Below are 24,114 nucleotides of genomic sequence, written 5' to 3'. Positions count from 1 at the left end.
TTCAAATATGGAGTAATTTCGGGAACAAAATTATCGTTCTCAATTACGGCTTTTATATCATGCTTTACATCATCTAAGGTTCGTAACTCTCGTGCAAACAAATTGAAGAAAAGCAGCAGAATGTCCAGTTGAATCACATTTGGCTGTATTCAAAGCAAACCTTATTAATGGCAGTTTATCCTTCCATGACTGATGGTCGTTACCAACAAGTATTGCTAAACGTGGTTTCAGATCTCTATTCTTCCTTTCAACTGGGTTAGATTGTGGGTGATAGACAGGAGTAAGACTTTGATCAATGTTCAAGATATAGCATAGTTGTTGCATAACAGCACTAGTAAACCGGGTACCATTATCACTTATTATTTTCCTGGGTAACCCAAATCGAAGGGCAACTTCCTCCAAAAGAATAGTGGCACATTCTCTGGCCGTGGCTTCCTTTAAAGCAAATAGTTCTGTCCACTTCGTAGCACAGTCCTGCACAATAAAAATCCATTTTTCACCAGACGGTGTTTCAGGAAGGGGACCGAAAAGATCAATTGACAAGGTTTCAAAACGTTGAGCATAGACTGGAGTTTGAAGTAAACCAGATGGCTTTTGATTAGTGGCTTTATAACGACAGCATTCGAGACAGCTTTTGACATATTCTGCTATACCCTTTCTCATTCCAACCCAGTAGTATCTTTTTGCTATTCGATAAAATGTTCCTTCAGATCCATAGTGACCGGCCGTTGGCGAATCATGATATTCTTTCAAGATTTCTGCTTTTCTTTTTTGAGGTATAACTAGTTGAGCTTCTTCCTCTTCTGAATCAGGGGAGTATCGGTACAAAACTCCTCTGTTCATAACGTAGCCTCTTCCAGTCCAAGTTGCACAGTCTGCTTCTTTCTCTGGACTCTCAAAAGTTTCGATGATCTTCCGAAGATCATCATCTTCTAGCTGTGATTGTCTTAATTCTGCAGGGCTAATAGTAGGGATTTCGACAGAGACAGCACATACTTGACAAGAATCTGTACTTGAGTGTTCACAAATAGGACGAGACAATAGATCAGCAATAAAGTTCAATCGTCCAGGAATGTAATTACATTCCTGGACGATTGAACTAGTCAGATTGTAGGATTGGATTTGTAAGGCCCATCTTGCGAGCCTACCGGTTGGTGACTTTAAAGACATCAGCCATTTCAATGGTTGGTGGTCAGAGGTGATTGTGATAGACTGGCTTTCAACATATCCTCTAAATTTGTTGAGTGCCCATACTACTGCTAAGGCTTCTTTTTCTAAGGTGGAATAGTTTCGTTCTGATGCAGTCAGCAAGCGGCTGGCATATTCTATAGGGTGTTCTTCATTTTTCTCCCCTGTAGCAACACTGCTCCAATGGCTACATTGCTAGCATCTGTGCGAATGATAAAAGGCTTCGTTCCATCAGCTTGCTTAAGAATCGGCGGGCTAATTAATTTGGATTTCAGCTCTTGGAAAGCATTTTCTTGTTGTGCTTCCCACTTCCACAGCGCTTTCTTCTTTGTTAAATCCGTTAACGGTTTGGCTATTTGAGAAAAATTTGGAATATATCGACGATACCAGGAACACGTTTGTACGAACGATTGCACTTGCTTAACAGTTTTCGGCGATGGCATGTCTGCAATGGCAGCAGTCTTGTGTGGATCAACAGCTATACCATGCTTAGTAATGTAATGCCCTAAATATTTCACTTTTTCACAACAGAAGTGGCACTTCTCACGATTAGCATTGAGCTTGAATAACGATAGACGTTGGAAAACTTGTTCTAAGTCAGAAAGGTGCTTTTCGAAGCTAGATGACCAACACGATAATATCATCTAAATATGTCAAAGCAAACACCTTATTAAGTCCAGAACGGAACCTATCTATCAATCTAGAAAAAGTGGCAGGAGCGTTTCTCAATCCGAAGGGCATTCGGGTAAATTTATATGTACCAAAAGGGCAAACAAAAGCAGTCTTATTTTGATCTTCTTCAGCTACTCTCACCTGATGATAACCGGATCTCAAATCAATAGTTGACATATAAGGTGTCGGTTTTGCTTCACTCAACAAATCATCTATACGTGGCAAAGGATAAATGTCTGGAACGGTTTGAGCATTTAGGTTACGATAATCAATGCATAACCGTACTTTTCCATTTGCCTTGGGAATCAGAACCACAGGAGAGGCATAGGGTCTTTCACATTCTTTTATGATACCTTGTTTCAGAAGGGAATCAAGTTCCTTTTTCAACAGTTCTTTCTTACTTGGGCTCATCCGATATGGAGGGACTGAAACAGGGGGGCTGTTTCTTGTGTTAATATGGTGTTCAATGAATGGAGTGGCTTCTCCCCCTACTTTGAAGACAGTGTGATATTTGTTAAGCAATGCATCAGTTGCAAGCCGTTGGGCTGTAGTTAATTGTTGTCCTTCATTTTCTCGTAGTTGGCAGTTGTTTACAACAACTGGGGTTTCTTCCAGTACTTGGGATTGATGAGGTTTCACGAAGCTATATTTTCTTCGAGGTTCATCAGAAAAGTTCCACTTATTTTCAGCAAGATTTAAAACAATTTTAGCTTTTTGAAGAAAGTCAGTTCCTAACAGAGTCGAGTTATTTTTGGCATCAGGCAACACAAGGAGCGGAGTTTTGAACTCTCTGCCTTCGAGAAGAATGATTTGTTCGGTGCGAAGTACCTCTTTTTCAGATACCAAACCATCAGCGAAAGACACCTGTAGTGTCTTTTCAAATACTGCATCTTGTTTTTGCAGAATATGATAGAGGGATTCACTTGCAATTGAGTGACTAGCACCACTGTCGGCGAAAGCTGTACCGGAAACACCACCAATACTAATTGGAAATACAGCAGTCCGAGTGGAAGATAAACAGGATCGGATTTGGATAGTGCCAAAATTTGATGAATTTGAAGTCTTTGGGGGGTTACAGTCTGGACATTTAGACTTGATAAAACCAGTTTTTCCGCACCCATAGCATGTTAAAGGAGGTCGCTTTTCCTCTGTTTGTTGCTGAACACGATTTGAAAAGGTTTTATGAGTTTCCTGTATGTCACTTGTTCGATTTTCTACTTTGTGTTTGGATGGATTAGTCGGTTTGTAAGAATAGTTTCACCTGCCAGGAAGCTGAGTTTTATAGTTCGTATTTTTAACACGTACAGCTTCATAATCATCCAATTTCTGTACTAATTCAGATGAACTCTTTATTTTTCCCCAAGTATCAATAAAATGCTCCTTAACGTCACTACTGACTCTTCTTTTAAGCTGATCCGTCAGGACCAAGTCTTTCAGTGATTCAAAGTCTGTAACATCGAGACTATGAAGCCACTCTTCGAGATAATTGTTTAATTCGTAAGTAAAATCTTTCCATAAAGACCCAGGGTGTTTTTGGTGTGTAGTAAGTTTAATTCGAAATGATTCAGCATTTAATTTGAATCTTTGTAGCAGAATCTTCTTGATGTAAGAATAATCTTCTAATTTGTCTTTTGGTTCTCTTAAAATAATTTGCGAAATGTCTATAGGCAGAAGAGGTAGGAGATGAGTGATGTAATCTATTTGTTTTATATTAACTTTCTCACATTGTCTTTCAAAAATTTTCAGGTAGGTTGCAATGTCAGAAGTTCCTGTAAATTTAGGGATTAGGTGTTGAATATTTGTTCCAATAGCTGCATTTGAAGCAAAGGCGGCATAGTTAGGGTTTGAGCTAGCAGCTGCCAGGTTTAATTTTAAACGTTCCAATTCTAATAAAAGTTCTTGTTCTTTTCTTTGACGTGTCTCCAGATCGTTGCTTTCACGTTGTTTTTGTTGTCTAGTTTCGATTAAAGTTTCCAGAAGATTCCTGGTAAAAGCCTCATCATAAGTGTCAGAATTGACAATAAGATCTTTAAGATCTATTACTCGCATAGTGTCGTTTACAGTGAAACCCAGTTCTGCAGCGAGAGTTTTTAAATCCTCTTTTCGCGCTTTGGCAAGGTAAGCCATAATTATATGAGAGGTCAGGGGGGAGGGAAAAGATGAAGTTGAATTTGTTGTTATTTCGATTTTATTCACAATACAGTATTTTAGAATTAATAATTCCTTTAAGTAAAATGTATATACCTCTATTAAACAGCATGTATGAATGTAAACAATGTTACTCATACATTTATATACCACTATTAAACAGTATTTATAAATGTAAATAATACTCACAAAGTTTATTATTTCGGAGTCGTAAAAATATCATAAAATGCCCTCATAAATTCAACTTATATCAAGAAAATAACATACAATAAATTGCTCAAAAATTGTTTACTACTTAGCAACATACATAAATGTCTTACCATAAGCTTTTATATTTAAGCTGAATTCTTCGAAATTCTTATCTTAAAAAAATATTAAGCTGATTAAGCAACACACACTTAGTAACTCTTTTACTTTATTTAAATGGTCATTCGATGTTATTCATAATTATTTTCTTTCGCTTCAAGAAATATTTTCAAGACATGCATTCATTAAAGGAAAATAATCGTATTTTCTTAAAGTATTATACTATAATCATTTTCTCAAAATGTTCGTTGAAAGATAAATCAACAAGTACAATATTTTATTTTATGTAGAATAAAACATTTAATAAGGAACAACAGCACTCAAAGGAAATAAAAATAATAAAAGATTTGTGTACTATGATTCTAAACTAATAAGTGGACTGTATAGCAAAAGAACTAACTAATTTATTTACAGTAATTAACTATTCAGATCTAATACATGCTCTGGCATGTTGCTTAGCCAAATCCAGATGGCCAAGTGAGAGTTTCTCTGCTTATCCAATAGGTGACGCTATATTCTAACTTAACATGCCGCCGCCCGTTGAAATTACAAATTTCAACATACAAATTACTAACATACATACAATTTAACAATCAAGAAAAACTAATTCTACACTACAATATGAAAGATGATAGATAATTTCATCATGAATATAATATAAAATAATGCAACATTTTAAAAACATAAACATTCACTATTCTACAATCGAACTTATTCTTTAAACAGTTCCATTTTAATGTAAAGCACAATTTTCAAAAAGAACATAATAATGTAAACTAAGCATTATTATCCTGGATAGGTAATAAACAAATTTTACTAATACATCGAATATACACACCATTTGATGTTTTCACTTTAACAACTCTGGCCTTATTATCTTTACCAGGTAAAACTTCTAGAATTCTTGCTAAAGACCATTTAAATGGCGGAAGATTATCTTCTTTAACACAACTAACATACCTGCCTTTAAATTTTCTTTATTAATAAACCATTTGGTGCGTTGTTGTAGATGATTTAAATAATCAGTTTGCCAACGTTTCCAAATAACTTGAATGAACTTGGTAATAACTTGCCATTTAGAAAGTCTATTATCTGTAAGATGAGACAAATCTGGTTCAGGATATGAAGTAATGGAACGTCCAATTAAAAAATGACCCGGCGTTAAGGCTTCAAAGTCATTTGCATCTGTTGATAAGGGTAAAATTGGACGAGAATTGAGAATACCTTCAATCTGTGTGACAACAGTCCAAAATTCTTCTAAAGTTAATTTATAACTGCTGATTGTACGCTGAAGATGGTATTTAAATGACTTAATACCTGCTTCCCATAAACCACCGAAATTTGGTGCTCTAGGTGGAATTAGTTTCCAATTTATACCTTCAGATGTTAAGAAATCTGCTATATCAGAATTAGATTTAAGGACTAAACTATGTAATTTTTTCAGTTCTGATTTTGCACCAACCATATTAGTACCGTTATCTGACATTATGGTATTACATTTTCCACGTCTAGCAATAAATCTTTTAATAGTAGCAAGTAATGAATCTGTGGTTAAATCAGTTACTACCTCTAAATGTATTGCTTTAGTAGCTAAACAAATGAATATAGCAACGTACACTTTTGCATAATTACCCTTTCTCTGATTTTTATACTTGATGAGGAATGGACCAGAAAAATCGAGTCCACTAGTATTAAATACAAACCCTGGATTAACTCTCTCACTAGGTAAATTTCCCATAAGTTGTTCACATACAATTGGTTTAATCTTAAAACATGTTACACATTCATGTACAACCTTTCGAGCTACATCTCGACCATTAATAACCCAAAATTTACTACAAACCTGATGCAATAGTGCTTGAGCACTAAGATGTAAATATTTAACATGGTAATACTGAAAAATTAATCTAGTAAATACATGATCTTTTGGCATTACATAAGGAAACTTTTGGTTGTAATTAAGATTACTATTGGCAAGTCTGCCTCCTACTCTCAGAAGAGAATCATTATCTAGAAATGGACATAAAAATTTTAACTTACTTTTGGAAGAAACACAATTCTTATTTTTTAAAGACAGAATATCCTTTCTAAAATGCTGTAGCTGTACATACCTGATAATGATTTTCTCAACGTCATCCAATTCTTTAACAGTTAGAGAACCTATTAAATGTTTTCCCTTACAATTGGCTATAAATCTACAAACAAAACTTAATACACGAATAATACGAATATAGTTATTACTAATGTTAAGAATATGATCTAAAACAAGGGAATTAGAGTTCACATTTAGATTAACTAAGTCATTATCCTTAAGTTTGAGTTCTTTGACGTATTCCACATTATCCATATCAGATGAAATTAATTCACAAGGATTAGTCAAAAACCTCTCCTTAGTCAAGAAAGTTGGTCCACACCACCATAAATCATTATTAAGAAGATCTTTAGGTTCAGCTCCACGTGATATCAAATCAGCTGGATTATTGTGAGTGCTAACATGGTACCACTCATGAACCGCAGTCATGTTTCGAACAACAGATACTCTATTAGCAACAAATGTCTTTAGTTGATAAGGTTCCTTCTTAATCCATGCTAATACTATTGACGAATCAGTGAAGTAATACACCTTGACAATAGGTAGCTGAATGGCCTCTAATATTCTTTTCATTAGTTTTACCAACAGAACTGCACCACAAAGTTCCAAACGAGGAATGGTAATTGACTTCAGAGGTGACACACGAGACTTGCTGCACAGAAGTCTTGATGAACATTCATTTGAAGATGACATACATTTCACATAAATTGCAGCACCATAGGCTTTCTGACTAGCATCACAGAATCCTATAATTTCTATTTGTTGTAATCTATTGGCTAGAACAAATCTAGGGATGCGATAATCGTTGACTATTTTGAGACTATGCAGAAATGCCTTCCATTCTTCAGAGTAATTTTTAGGAAGAGGTGTATTCCAATTTAATTTTAGAAGCCAAAGTTTTTGTAGAAATATTTTAGCTTTTGTCGTAACAGGTCCAATTAAACCTAACGGATCAAACAGGCGACCTATCGTTGATAAGACATCTCTTTTCGTGCCTGTTTCTTCAAAGTCAGGTACCTTTAGATCGTAAGAAAAACAGTCTGTAGACGTATTCCATGACATTCCTAAGGCTTTTGTAATCTGAGGCTTATCCGTAACTTGAAAGGAGTAATCCTGAGTAGCACTTTCTTTATTCTTCAATAGTTCTGGATTGTTTGAACACCATTTGTGTAACTGCATTCCACCACGTTCTAGAAGACAGGTTAACTGTGCATGCAACTCCTTGGCTCCTTGCATCGTATTAGCTCCAGTAATAATGTCGTCCACGTAACAGTCCTTCAGTATGGCTCTTGAGGCATGAGGAAAGTCTGTCACTTCATCCATTGCTAACTGCTTCAGGACCCTTGTTGCAAGGAATGGTGCACTTGCTGTTCCGTATGTTACAGTCCTTAGACGGTAAGTCTGCACAGGACTACCAACTGATTCCTTCCACAAGATCAACTGCAGGTTTCGTTGAGATGGTTCAATAAGTATTTGTCTGTACATCTTCTGAACATCAGCTCCTAATGCATAGTTGTACTTTCGAAATCTAATAATAATAGAAAATAAATCTTCTTGATGTATTCGCCCTTTCATTAATATTGAGTTCAGTGACTTTCCATTGCTAGTAACCGCGGATGCATTAAACACAACGCGAAGCTTGGTAGAGGCTTTCTCTGGCCGATAAACTCCATGATGACTAAGATAATTGCAAGTCGATGTTTCAATTTCTTGCACTTCTTCCATGTGATTTAGATCCTTATATTCTTTAATAAAATTCTTATATAATGTTTTCATATTCGAATCACTTTCTAGTCGATTCCACACTTGATGCAATCTTTTCTCAGCCAGCGTTTTCGATTCTCCTAATTCTACACCTTCCCTTATGGGTAACTGAACTACATATCTTCCAACATTTTGTCTATAGTGAGTACGCTTGAAATGTTCTTCACAGTATTTTTCTTCTTCACTCAAAGCATCCTCGATATTTTCAATGGATTCAACTTCCCAAAATCTTTGCAAAATTTCTTCAACTCTTTCTTCACTATTTAGAACTAAACCACAATAATTTACTTCTGAGTCACTCTTGCATGCACCAGACGCGATATATCCAAAAACTGTTTCTTGAAATATCAATGGTTGATTTTCTAATTGAAATTTTCCTTCTTTTAAAATCTCAAAGAACAATTCGGCCCCTAGTAACATATCTATTTTGTTAGGTGTTCCAAATTGCGGATCCGCTAATTCAATATCAATGGGAATATTTAATGATTTCACATCTAAACACCTTGATGGAGTTACATTGGTTATTTTAGAAATAACTAAGCAATTAACTGATCTTACATATGTTAAATCCTTATTCGAAATCTGTACATCTAGTTGATAATTAATATTTATAACGTTCTCATTAATTCCGGATACAGATGCATAAATTCTTTCTTTCTTTAAATTTAACAAATTAGCAACTCCTTCACACAGGAAACAACTCATGCTGCCGTTATCAAGTATTGCGCGAACTGGGATTCTTTTTCCTTCGGAATTGCAAATATATATTATTGCAGTCGCCAATAACACGTTTTTTCTGCGTGTCAAAAGACAACTTGATTGATTTTTATTAGAGACATCTGCGTTCTTGTTTATAATTTCGTCACTCGCTGCTTCCGTTTTTGTTTTGTCTAACTTATGTTGAATGGCGCCATTTCTGAGCAGGCGATGTATTAATGAATGGTGTTTTTTATGGCATTCCGAACATCTGAACTTAGAATTGCATTTTGCGATTAAATGCTCGTTACTGAGACAGTTTATACACAATTTATGGGTTTTAACTATTTCATAATCTTTGATTTGGATTTAATTTCAAAAATGAATCACATTTATGCAGTGGATGATTATTATTTTTGCATATAACACAAATCGAAACACTATCGGTTTTAACCATCAGAGCCTTTGATTTCGAACTTTTTTCTAACGGATATTTCATTTTATTAATACTACGGTTAATGTTATCCAATAACTGACATCTTTTCTCTAAAAACGAAATTAATTCATCAAACGTAGGAACTTCCGTAGCATTAATGCTTAGTTCAAATTGTTTGCGCGTTTCGAAATCTAGTTTCTGAAGTACGATATTTAATAACAGAATATCCGATAAATTATTTTTCTCATATTTTAAAACATTCAAAGCCCTAACGTTTTTAGTAACATTATCTATTACATATCTTATTCCTTTAGACGATTCAAATGTTAAAGTACGTAAATCCATTATTGACTTTATATGCGTCTCAACTAATATTCTTTTATTTTCATACCTATCTTGAAGAGCTTTAAATAGAGAATTAAAAGTATCAACAGTTTCAAGATTTTTTGCTTCATCAGTTAATGCAGCCTTTAAATAGTAGAGTTTCTGAACTTCTGTTAGTTGAGTGTTATTTGCTATGATGTTTTCGAATTGAAGCTTAAAATTATTCCATTCGGTATATTTACCAGAAAACTTAGGAATTGGTAATTCTGGCAAACGTATTTGTACTTTAGGATCAAATTTACTACAATCATTTTCATTTTCAGAATGTGCTATAGATGATAGAATTTCCATAATTCTTACCTCTAGAACTTCCGTTCTTTCTTCCATTTCGGCGATTTCTTCATCGATGTCTGTGACATCTTTTTCATCAACGCTTTCGAAATATCTAATCCTCAAGTTTCTAATATCCATTTGAATGCTTTGAAGCGATCTATACTTTATTTGAATTTCATTCTTATTCGAACTATCATCATATTCCTTCACTACATTTTCTAACCTAGTTAGTTTCGCTTTTAACGAAGTTTTGTTTCTATCTAATGCCAGCATTTTGTTCATTTCTCCGGCTCTGCTGACCATGTACTATGATTCTAAACTAATAAGTGGACTGTATAGCAAAAGAACTAACTAATTTATTTACAGTAATTAACTATTCAGATCTAATACATGCTCTGGCATGTTGCTTAGCCGAATCCAGATGGCCAAGTGAGAGTTTCTCTGCTTATCCAATAGGTGACGCTATATTCTAACTTAACAATTTGACGTAAACACATCATAAATCATCGCTAGTCTAAACATTTCCGCGGGGGGAAAACATCTGCTGCTGTAAATCAGAAGCGAAATTCTAATAAATTCCAATGAACAACGTCCATAAATATATTCAAACTTTAACATCAAAACATGTATTCAGTGAAACAATATTATTCACAAATTAATTTACTATGCGCATTAACATTTTAAAATAACAAATTACAATTCAAGAAATAACGTTTGGTTAACAGAAAGCCGTTTGCTTTTGTTTAATACTCTTATGTAGTATCAATAAATGAGATTTCAGTAAAGAATTTACATTTGCTTTAAGAAGCAGCTTATAATAAATAATCAGTTTAAAAGAACTTTAAACTCAGATTAAACAATAATGTAAACGAAACTTATCTTTTCCGTTGAAATTGTCCAGTTGATGATTCGATGTGCTAGCAGCACGGTATGACAATTTTAATTCCAGAATTGGTTTCCAGAATATTTGACCAGTAGTCCACACCTGAAAAGAAACTGAGCCGATCTCCAGCAACTAAAAGTTAAATTCGGGAGTAAGAGCTTGTTAAAGCCAAACGGAAATTCTAAACATTTTGTTGCGCCATTTTGGATTCAAATTTAGTTGGGCGCCAATGTGATGTAGCCGTTCCTCAATAGACACTAATGCCGGCTAGCTTTAAAAGGATTTATTAACAGAGCACACAGGAACGGTTACAAACAAAAGAAATATACATAAAAAATGAAACATATACCAAATGGAACATCAAACATTGAGAATAACATAACATAGTAAGCTATAATCATGGCGGCTGGAGGTCGACTGACGTTTTTTCATATCGCCACGAGATGGCGTTTAAATAAAATAGTTCGGTTACAGTTCATGACATGAATAAAATAGTTCAATTACACTTAAATAGGTCTGTTACAAGATCTGATATTATTTTTCTTTTTAAATTTAATGAAAATTTTCAGGCAGTGATTTTCCAAACTATAATAACATTACAAAACGATCATATTTGTTTGATTATATGATCATTAAATTATTAACATTAAAGTGGATTAGTTATTTTAATAATTCATAAAATTCGGAGTATAAAATTTTCTAAGCGTAATGAAGGGAGAAAAAATATAAAATAAAATCTAGAAGCAATCAAATTTTATATTATAGGAAACTTTTTTTAAAGTTTTGTGCGTTACCTATATTTATTGATTATCATGTTCTTCGCCCGTAAACCACATACATTTGAAAACAGCATATCTTTAGAATTTCCGCACTGAAGATAAAACTGTTATTTTCCGTACAGTGCTCGCTCTGAACTCGTTGAGTTTGTTAATCAAAAATTTTACAAGATATGAAACAAAGTTACAAAAGTTTTACAAGATATGAAATAGATTAAAATAAATTCGAAATTCGGCCATCCAGATGCCCATGTTCGGTTGGAGGATTACGTTATTCAAAATTTGATGGCTCTAGATACTGTCGTTTTTGTCACAGTGCAAGAAACATACATGTATTCATGCAGATTTCTTCATTATTTAATTTCTTTACATATAATACAGGGCGATAATATTTGGTAACAACAATTTGCAAGGAGACACGGACATTTATAGTAAAACAGCGCAAAATTCCGCTTCGAAACTAACAGCCTTTCTAGACGACCGCCGCTTTGGTTTAATGAATTAAATTAACAGTAAATAAAAAAAATCTTATGCAGAACTAAAAATAAATTTAAAAAAAAAAATAGTCACTATAAAATACAAGCAAAACTAATTATTACGGTTAAATACAATTTTAATATTAGAATTAAATGTATAAAAATTTTTAAGGCATCAAAAGTGTTTAGCACTATGATGTATTATGAAAGATAATTGAAATAAAATTCCTTTATAGAAATTGTGCTATAATACTCATCTATAATTTTAGAAAAGCAGCGCAATTTAGAATTTTAAACAAAACTTTCAAAAATTCGTTTTTAAATATTTTAGTATTTTTTTTTCTTTACTTATTTACACCCATAAAAAGCATAAAAATTGCAAGAGAAAATTGCTTGTTTGAAATTTTCTATTAGTTCAGATTTAAAATATTATTTTCTAAAAAAAGTAGTTACAAATTTCCTTACAGCATAGGAAAAGCTAAAAAAATATCCAGCCCTGAAAGCATGGAATAGCTTTATAATTATTTGGAAACGTTAATTATGCTTGATATGCTAAAGTTTTAAAAATCAATCTCAATTTCAAAAATAAAAATATATAGAAATTCCAATTTGTGAAATGAGGCGCTACATACAGCTTTTTCTTGATAATTATACACGCTGCAATAGCCAACCAATGTTAAATTTCTGCAAGTCGTCCCTACTCCTCCGGATGGGATCAAGGTGACAGCCGGCAACGCCTCAGACGAGGAAGAAAACCCATTTGGGTTAGTCTGTTTCTTATAAGGTCCATGACTTGAGACTGACGTCTGTGATGACGTCACGGACAGGATGCGACGCTTCCGTAATTGGTGACGTAGCAACCAGCTGGCGGCCCTCTGTAAATTCCCCTCGTGCGCCACACAGTCCCAGCGCCACAGCGCCATATGGCTCCAAAGTGACATTTTCTACCTACTGATGATAAAGTACACATAATAACATTTCCAAAGAAATCACCGCTAACTCGTCCACCTATAGTATCATGGAAAGAGGGGAATATTATTAGCAAAGAGACTGTACAATATTCGGGAATAATTATGGACACAAACCTTAGCTGGATTCCACATTTGACAAATGTTAAGTTAAAGGTTTATAAATCTGTTAATAAATTAAATGAAGATAATTCTAAAAATAAAAACATACTAAAAGAATTGTATAAAAGAAGAACAGAAAGAACTATCTTATATGGAGTTCCCGTGTGGCGGACGGGGGGAAAAACAAAGGTTAATTTATTACAGATTCCCAAACAGCAGTACTACTATATAACACTGGATGCTCGAAAAAAGTATCAACAAGTATACAAGTTCTAGCGGGAGTTATTCCCCTGGATCTGAAGGCAGACTTGGAAGTTCAGACATATCTAGCACTACGTATGGAAAGAGATGTAATTTATGGTGGTTTGGTTGTCAATAACGACAATATTGATATAAAAGAAGATAAATATTATTACCATCCTGAAAAAATAAAGAATAATACATAGGAAAGAAACGACCCGCAAAGACGTGATTTAGATATTCACTGATGGCTCGGTGATGGATGAAAAAGCAGGACCTGCCTTTGTGGCACAGAATAATTTAATGAACAGAAATGCGAAGATAAGGGATACAGATTGTTGCCTCCTGCGCGGCAATATAAGTTATGTACAGCGCATTGTTTCTGCGCAATTTCAAAGTTATGTACAGCGCATTGTTTCTGCGCAATGTTAGTTAGTTAAGATTCGAACTCCTAACGTAGCATACATGTTTTGATCCCGTATGGTCGGAAATTTATCATTTTCGATTTAGACTGTTAGTTATGATACAGTCCACTAAATAAAATTGTTGTTGTTGTTGTAAAGTTGCCTTTAACATAAGTCTAACCTGCGACCTCAAAACATTGGTCCGTCGAGCCGGAGATAATTAGAATAAAAAATGGCTAACGAAGACATAACTACGTTGAACAGAAAACGTGGCGGCATTGACCTTTTAACTGTCATGCCCGAGATAATCTCGGGCACAGCACTGGTGTTCGAAAATGTCACGCCCGAGTATTACTCGGGGTAATATTTTTTTTGAGTGCATCGTATTGTTATACCCGAATATATATCGGGAGACGTTTATTTCGGCTTCATTTCTTTGTCAAACCCGACTGTATCTCGGGAAAAGTTAATGTGCGCTCAATTCAATAGATGACAGCACTTTACTGAAGATTTCAAAGGTTAGAGGTTATAAGTTCTTTGGTTCAAACTGCACGGGATCTTTTTGTTGTAAAATGGCGTCCAGTTCTTTGAAACGGTATATGGATGATTTAGATTCTTCAACCGAAGATGAAGGATGTGTGTCTGATGAGCAGTATTCATAATACTTCCATGGTCAGCCTCAAAAATAAAAAAAATGAAGATATACTCAAGGCCGAAGATTGTTTCTAACTATAGTTTAACTATGGGTGGTGTAGATCGCTGTGATTAGGAAATATCATTTCATCCAATAATCCGAAAACGTCAGAAAAAATATTATAAAAAGATATTTTTAAATTTACTAGACAAGGTACATTGGAACTCATATTTACTCTATAAAAATGTAGTTGGGAAACGTATTACATTTTTTAGAATTTCGAATCCAAGTTGTAGAAGAGCTCTTACATAAATATGATGATGCAGCTTCTAGACAAAAGATTACTGGCAGACCACCTACAATAGATAACCCTGCCCGTCTTACTGAACGACATTTTATTTCCTATATTCCTCCTACTCCTGTGAAACGTGAGCCTACAAGACAGTGCAAAGTGTGTTGTTCGAAAAAGGATAAAAATGGGAAAAAGATAAGGAAGGAAACACGATTCTGGTGTAGTGATTGTGGAGTTGGTTTGTGCTTGGAAAAGTGTTTCCAGTTGTACCACACAAGACTGAATTACTGAACTACTAATAGGTATTCACTTTTATTTATTTTTTTCATTTATTTATTTTTTAGAAAATAATAAAATTTTTTTTTTCATTTTTTGAAAATAATGCTCCACTAGAAGCGAACTTTACAACTGCCATGTTGAGTGGCAGCCGCCTCAAGCAAATACGCAGTGGCTACAAAACTTTAAAAAAGTTACCCATGTACTTCAAAATATCAATTTTTAACTACTTAAGTATATTTTATTTTGTACTAAACATTGATTTTTCCAATAAAAAAATTTGACAATTTGTGTACCCAAATCATCAAAATAACTCGACAGTTAGAGGGTTAAAACTCAAATAAGGAAATTAAAGTCGTCTGTCAGTGGAAAAAGTGATGATTTTGGTTTCGAACAAATAGAAGTATTGCAAGAAAAAGTTCACAAGTTAAATAAACAAATTGATGAACTTCGCTTGGATTATTACAAAGTGTGCAAAGATGAAGAAATATCAGATATCGAAGCTACTTTTGAAGAAATCGAGATGGATATTACCAATGTTCAGGTAAGCCTGAAATGTCTTTATACTTCATTATGTTGTAAGAATGCAAATAATGAGTATGTAAATAATAGTATCTCAGAAACAAGAAGTAATTCATTGAATTATAAATTGCCTGAAATAACATTACCTAAATTTTCTGGCAATTTTGAAGCCTGGAATTTATTTAAAACCAATTTGTAGCTTTAATTTCATCTAATAGACAATTAACAGATTGTCAGAAATTGTTTTATTTACAATCTTGTTTAATTGGTGATGCAAAGCAGATACAAACAATAGATGATACATTTTCTTCCTTATTTAAGGCACTTGAAGAAAGATATGATAATAAGAGACTGGTTGTAAATTCTCATATCAATGAATTACTTTCTATTGAAAAAATAGTTCATGAAAATCCTAAAGATTTACGCTCATTAATTGATAAAGTTCGGAAACATTTAAGAGCATTAAAAGTTATGGAATTAAATATGGATAAATTAAGTGAAGCTTTGCTGATTAATATTATTCTCAATAAAATAGATAAAGAATCGCGTAAGCAATGAAATGTCATTAAATAGTAATGATTTATATGAATGGGATTCTTTCATGACATCCCTTCAAAAGCGATGCCAGGTGTTAGAAAATATTCTGTATTTTCAAACAAAACTGTATTTTCAAAAACAAAACAAAACATTCCTCCAAATAAAGTTCGATCGTTAGTGACAAAAACGAATAATAATAATAAATTTATGTGTCCCCCCCGGTTTGCAAAGATAATCACGCAATTTTTAAATGTGAAACATTTCTAGCATTAAATCCAATGGAACGATACGAAATGATTAAAAAGCTTTCTTTGTGCATTAATTGTTTACAATCGAATCATTAAGTAGCTTTCTGTCAGTCTAGACACTTTGGCTCGGTCTGCAAATTAAAACATAATTCCTTTCTTCATCGGAATGACGGATCCATATCGTCTGCAACAAGTGGGGTAAAGCAAAGTGAATCTACGCCCTCTCCAGAGAACCGCAAAAATGAGGCTGTTTTGAATAGCAATAAGTCAACAGAAAAAGCCTTACCGACGTGTCTTTTTTCGAAAACTAAAACTGTCCTCCTTTCAACTGCGATTGTTTGGGCTAGAAATATTTATGGCCAATTCGTTAAAGCAAGAACAGTTCTTGATTCCGGCTCAATGTCAAATTTTACAAACAATAGATGAATTCTGTGAGCGTGCAAATTTAAAAAAGGAAAGAATACATATTTCCGTTTCTAGTTTAAATGGACAAATTTAAAACATTAAATTTCGTACTTTTGCTTCTATTTTTAATGGAAATAATTCGTTCTCTGCTTCATTAAATTTTTTAGTTATAAATAAAATCACAGATTTAGTACCTTCTACAAAATTAAATATTGAAAATATAGATATTCCTAATACATCAAGTTTGGCTGATCCAGAATTTGCAACTCCATCTGGTATAGATCTGCTTTTAGGAGCAGAAATATTTTATGACATTTTTACTAATGGCCAATTTAAATCTTCTACGAAATCATTCGTTTTCAGAAATTCTGTGTTTGGTTATATAGTTACTGGTTCTTTGAAAACATCCTTTGAAAATTGTCAGAATTATTGTGGTCTTCTCGGTAATGTTGATAATATTGATAGTTTGATAGAAAAATTTTAGTTAGTGGAAAATATTGGTGAAGAAAAGCTAGTGCTTAGCCAAGAAGAAGAATTCTGTGAACAGCATTTCAGACACTTACAGACGAAATGAAGAAGGCAGATTTATTGTAAAAATGCCTATGAAAGACGAACAATTAGGAGATTCAAAACACTTAGCCAAACATTAGACTCAATCATTTAGTTAAACGTCTTAGCAAAAACGCTACATTGCAACATTTATATCAAGATTTTTTAACAGAATATGAAAATTTGGACCATATGGAAAGGGTCGATGATAATTCAAAACCGGAACTTGAATATTACCTTCCCCATCATGGATTATATAGACCAGAGAAGTCAAGTACAAAATTAAGAGTTGTGTTTAATGCTAGTGCCCCAAGCTCAAATGGATTAAGTTTGAATGACTTACTTTTAGCGGGAGCAGTCCAAGAAGATACTTTTGATATTCTTATGAGATTTAGAAAACATCAAGTTGCAGTTATTGTGGATATACAAAAAATGTACCGACAAATTTTAGTTGATGAATCCCAAAGAGACTTACTTAGAATCTTATGGAAGAGAACCTTTAGCGACTCACCTGTGACATATAGACTCAAAACGGTGACTTATGGTACTAAAAGTGCTCCATTTTTAGCCATTAGATGCATAAAGCAAGTTGCATATGACGAAATGCATAAATATCCTGAAGCTGCCAAAGCTGTCTTGTCAGACTGTTATGTTGATGATGTCATCTCTGGTTCATCAAACTTAGCAAGGGAATTGAAAAATCAGCTTATACAGCTTTTTCACAGTTGTGGAATGACTTTGCACAAATGGAACTCTAATTCTCCTGAACTGTTGGATAGCCCTTCTACAAGCTCTGAGCTTCCATTCTCCTCCAAAAGTGATAACGTGGTTAAAGCTTTAGGCATTACATGGAATTCTCAGAAAGATGAATTCAGCTTTAAAGTCTCAATCAAGGAGAAATCATCATATACTAAAAGAGACATTTTATCGACAATTGCCAGACTTTATGATCCTTTAGGACTGATTGGTCCGGTAATCACCAAAGCCAAGATATTTTTACAGAAATTATGGGTTCAAAAACTGAGTTGGGATGAACCACTTTTTGCAACTATTGCTCACGAATGGCAACAGATAGTTTCAAATTTAAAGACTGTGGAAAACATAAAAATTAATCGTTGCATCCTCTCCAATCATTCAAGCAAGATTTCACTCATTGGATATGCAGATGCTTCGGAAGCCGCTTATGGTGCAGTTGTCTTCTTGATTTGTGTCGATGAAGATCACAGCTCGTCATCTCATCTACTAGCCAGCAAATCTCGTGTGGCTCTATTGAAAACTTTATCTATTCCAAGATTGGAACTTTGTGCATGTTTGTTATTGGCTCATCTGATTTCGAAAGTTAGCAACTCATTGAAGATGCATTTAGATGACATCATTCTGTGCACTGATTCAAAGATAGCTCAACGATAGCACTGTCATGGTTGAAGACTTCTCCTCATCTTTTGCAGACCTTTGTTGCAAATAGAGTCTCCAAAATCCAAAGACTAGTAGAGCCACGACACTGGAAGCACGTATCATCAGCAAATAATCCGGCAGATTTGATTTCTCGCGGTGCTTATCCTCATGAACTTGTGGCATCTTCCTTGTGGTGGAATGGTCCTGAACAGAACGAACTTAGTGATGCTTCTTTATTTGAACTTGACAAGACTCTCATAGATTCTCCTGCTTATCAGGATGAACCTAAAAAACCTTTAGACGTTAATTTGAACTGCAATTTAAACTTGTTTTGGAATACCTTTTTTGAATTAACAAATAATTATGTTAAACTAATTAGAATCTTAAGTCTTATTTTCAGGTTTCTGTCCAATCTGAAAGGTCCAGTGAAGAAAACAGGCCACATTAGTAGCACTGAATTTCAAGATGCAGAAGTGCACTTCATAAAATGGTTCAGGTAATAGAATTTGCAGAGGAGATTAAATCACTTCAAGATCAGAGAGTAATCAAAAGTCAGGTAAAAACTTTAAATCCATTTTTAGATGGAAAATATGTATTACGTGTGGTTGCTCAACTCATGCCACAATTAATTATGATTCCAAACATCAAATTTTATAGCCAAAAAATCATAAGCTTACCAAGCTAATATTTATTCATTATCATTTGAAAAATTTTCATGCTGGTCCTCAAGCATGTTAACATTTTGTTAGGGAAAGATTTTGGCCCATTGGTGGCAAGGACTTAGCTAGAAAAACAGTTCATGAATGCTTAATTTGTTTTCCTCATAAACCTATCATTTCAGATCAATTAATGGTTGATTTACCTCCTGAATGTGTAAATCCAAATCTAACCTTTCATAACACAGGGATAGATTTTGCAGGCCCTTTTCTAATCAAATATAGAAATCAAAGGAAAGGTAGTTTACATAAAGTTTATATAGCAATCTTTGTTTGCTTAGTTACAAAAGCGATTCATTTAGAAATAGTATTTGACTTAACATCTGAAGCCTTTATTGCATGTTTAAAACGATTTTTCTTGCGTAGAGGTAAAAGCTCATGTCTGTTTAGTGACAATGCAACTAATTTTGTAGGAGCTCACAAAGAGTTAAAGAAACTTGCTTCTTTAGTTACTGTCCCTGATGAAGTTTTGGGTAAGTATTTGGCATCTGAAAATATCTCTTGGAAATTTATTCCTCTTCGTGCCCCCAATTTTGATGGAATTTGGGAGGCCGGAATCAAGTGTTTTAAATTTCATCTTAAAAGAACTATTTCCGATGCAAAACTAACATATGAAGAATTTTTAACCGTAATTGATCAAATTGAAGGAATACTAAATTCGAGACCTCTTTCTCCTTTATCGTCTGAACCTTCAGATTACGAACCCATGACGCCAGGTTACTTTTTAATAGGTAGATGACCCATAAACTCAATTGTAGAACCTCAAATTTTAGACTTGTCAGAAAGCAGATTGTCAAGATGGCAAAAATTAACTAAAATGATACAGATTATATGGAAACGATGGATAACTGACTATCTTAATCACTTGCAACAACGAAAGAAATGGTATTTTTCAAAGGACAATATAAAGAAAAATACAATGGTTATTATTAAAGATGATCAGTTACCTCCATTTAAATGGTTACTAGGAAGAATTGATCAGACGATTCCTGGTAAAGATGGTAAGATACGAGTAGCAGTCATTAACACAAAGTTTGGTCCAATTAAAAGGCCAATATCAAAAATTTGCTTATTGCCTATTGAGGATAACTTCAAAAGGATTAATTTCTATTGTTAATAAAATATACATTGTTCTTTATTATACTTATATTTTGGTAATTTTGATGAAAAATGTCAATATTTTTTTAATGTTTGAAATGTTGATATACTTACCATAATTATTGAAAAAATTTGAAAATGTTCAAACTTTATAGAATTTTCTGAAATGTTTATTTCATTCTGTAAATGATTTACTAACTTTAAGTCTTTTGCTAATGTTTAAAAAACTGAATAACTGAATTGTTATTGATATTGAATTGCATGCTTAGATTTAGTTTGCATATCATAGGATATTGCAACGTGGGGCGGTATGTTGCCTCCTACGCGGCAATATAAGTTATGTACAGCGCATTGTTTCTGCGCAATTTCAAAGTTATGTACAACGCATTGTTTCTGCGCAATGTTAGTTAGTTAAGATTCGAACTCTTAGCGTAGCATACATGTTTTGATCCCGTATGGTCGGGAATTTATCATTTTCGATTTAGACTTTTAGTTATGATACAGTCCACTAAATAAAATTGTTGTTGTTGTTGTAAAGTTGTCTTTAACATAGAGTCTAACCAGCGACCTCAAAACACAGATTTAATGAAAGAAATACAGTTTTTGAGGCTGAACTATCAATCAGCCTTTAGAAAAGCTTTAGAATGGGCTGATATATGGATAAAATATAATGATTTGGCAAATTGTTTTGTATCAATTTACATTGATTCTCAAAGTGTGTTGGAAGCAATAAATTCTAGAAAATGTCTTGTTAAAAGAGTAATTGCGGTAAGAAATAAAACTGTAGAATTTATAGAAAAGCATAACTTGAAAATTAATTAGGTTTCATACGGGAGTGTTGGGAAATGAAGCTGTAGACAACACTGCGAAGGAAGCAACCGGGAGCGATAATGTAAATATTTTTTCAACCAACTCAATAAAATACATGAAAATATTACTACAAAAGGAAATAGTGAAAAACTGGCAAGACCGATTGGATAATGATAACAATGGAAGAAAATTATTTCGGGCAACAAGACTTTCTAGAGATAAAAGAAAAAATCAAGCACTGGAGCACAAACAGACTTTATACACTATTTGTGTGAATGCATACAGACAATCTCTATTTAAGAAGAATATTTTTAAAATATTTCAAAAGAAAATGTAAAGTATTTATTAAATGAAGAAAAACCTAGGTTAGGAATTATAAAAATTATTTTGAAGTAGGTTGATTATGTAATAAATTTCTAAAATTATAACTTAGTTGAATTATATATTTGTGATTACTTATGTAATTCAGTTAGAAAGGTTTAGAATATTTTTAAAATATTTCAAAAGAAAATATAAAATATTTATTTATGAAAGAAAAACCTAGGTTAGAAATTATAAAAATTATTTTGAGGTAAATTGATTATGTAGTAAATTTCTAAATTTGTAACTTAGTTGAATTATATATTTGTGATTACTTATGTAATTCAGTTAAAAATTATGTAAAATTGATTTTTAAATGAATAAGTGATTCAGTGTTATAGAAAGATGTAAAATCTGGATTCACAAAATTGTTAAAACAAAATATTTTATTGTATCACATTTTATTCTAACTATTATGTCGAATTTATTCAGAATAAAGTTCGAGATGACGCTGCTGGCGAAGCCGGAGAATCTTCCTCGGAGGACGAGTTAAGGGCGGGCTGCCCAGTATTTTAATTTGGTTAATTAATTTATTTGATTCTTTGATTGTTTCTTAGTTTTACCGTTTTGCCGGTAATGGCGCTACGGTTTATAACACTGGTATTCAACCTTTCTCGTTGCTGGGGCACACAAGGCAGTTTCAGAAAACGAAGCGGGCACCACATTGCCGTCCCAAGTGATATTCAGGCCATCCCTTGGCGATATTATCACGTTACTAGTTAACGCTAACCCGTAAGAAAAAAGCGCGCCCTCATAAAGAAGACCGGGAAAAAATGGATAGAGATAGAAACAAAATATACATTTCACGCACACAGTTTTTATTTCTTACAACATAGTCGTGTCTCTTCTGTTTATGGCGCTGACCTTAATGCGATTTTTGACACTGAATTTCGTACACCAACATATATACGTTAGGTGCATACGCTGAGGTTCCCTCATGGAAGTAATTGTGAAAATAAGAATCAGTGAGCCTGCTCCGGTTCTTCGATTTGATAATGTTCATGATTGAAAATAGATATTCGCAGAGGTAGGTAAACCCAAAACAACATTTGATTTTATATGCAACAATTCTTAATAATGAAAACCTGCTCTTTACCATAAGTCTACATCTGTGGCATGCGCTTGCAGGATAATATTTTTCAGTTCGACAATTTCCAGCTCCAGGTTTTCCACCCCTGCGGCAATAATTCTTGCAATTGCTGTGGCGGTTCCTCTTGCTTCGTGGTGAAGGCTGAAGGGGTTAACAAAAAAGCTTACTACTGGCTCCAGACAGCTCCAGACAATAGCTCCGTCTATGTTAATTGCCAATAGCTTGAAATCGCTTTTGAAATTGGTCCAGAAGCGTCTTGAGATAGCCGGAAAATTGCAAGAATCAAAATTGTCGTCATTCGCCATTTTTTTCATGTTTAGAAAATAAAACAGGGACTATGATCTCATTTGAGACATATATAATGTCAATTTAGCTTTGAAAGCTTTCGAAGATGCCACCATTTGAGCCAGTTTCTTGTCTTTACTCTGAAGAGCCAGATTTAAAATGTTGAGTTTCTCAGTGATATCGGCGAGGAAAGCCAGATCAAGTAGCAACAGAGTTACTTAGTTTTTCAATGTGTTTACTGAATTTGTCAGGGTTAGATTGCATGAACTCTTTTATCTGCTCGATTAGAGATAAAAACCTTGATATAACTTTACCTCTGATGAGCCATCGGACTTCTGAATGCAACATGAGGTCGACTGTTTTATCTTCGGAGTCTTCCAGCAGTGCTTTAAAAAGTCGATGTTCCAAAGAAGCTACATGAATAGAATTGATACTCGACTTGACAACATTAATGACGTGTTCAAATGGATGTATCTTTGCGCGCAACGCTTCTTGATGAATGATGCAGTGGTAAGACATTAAGTTTGGAAAACATTCGTCTTTCTTGCTCAAAGCGACAGAGCCGTTGGTTCTTCCTGTCATGGCAGGTGCTCCACCTGCCATGACAGGAAGAGCTAATTGCTATGCTAATTGCCAATAGCTCTTTAAGCGGCAAGCCAATTTCTGCAGCAAACACCTGAAAAACATTGTAAATGTTCTCTCCTTGCGTTCTCATCTTCAAAGGCAGAGTTTTTAATAATTTTTTCTTTAACAGAAAAGTCGTTAAATGCCATTCTTATCATAACAGCTACCTGCGACGTGTCGGAAATACCCGCGGACTCATCAAATTGGAGAGGAAACGATTCACATGTTTCCAAGTCTCTCTTCAGTTGAGATTGCATGTCATCAGCAATTGCTTCTATTCTTCTTAAAACATTGCTTTCTGATAACTGAAGGTCCTGAATCGCATTGATGATTTCATGCTTGTTAGAGAATCCGTCAAGGAGGCTTTCGGCGCCTGCAAGAAATGCTTCCTTCAGCAACTCACCATCTTGAAATGGTTTTTTTATTCTTCGCCAGCAAGTGAGCAGTTTTAAACGAAGCCGTTGT

The sequence above is a fragment of the Stegodyphus dumicola genome, chromosome 6, assembly GCF_044657685.1.
Source record: "Stegodyphus dumicola isolate Sdum_Otavi_A_Nest chromosome 6, ASM4465768v1".
Classification (NCBI taxonomy): domain Eukaryota; kingdom Metazoa; phylum Arthropoda; class Arachnida; order Araneae; family Eresidae; genus Stegodyphus; species Stegodyphus dumicola.
Note: the sequence above shows the minus strand (reverse complement) of the source record.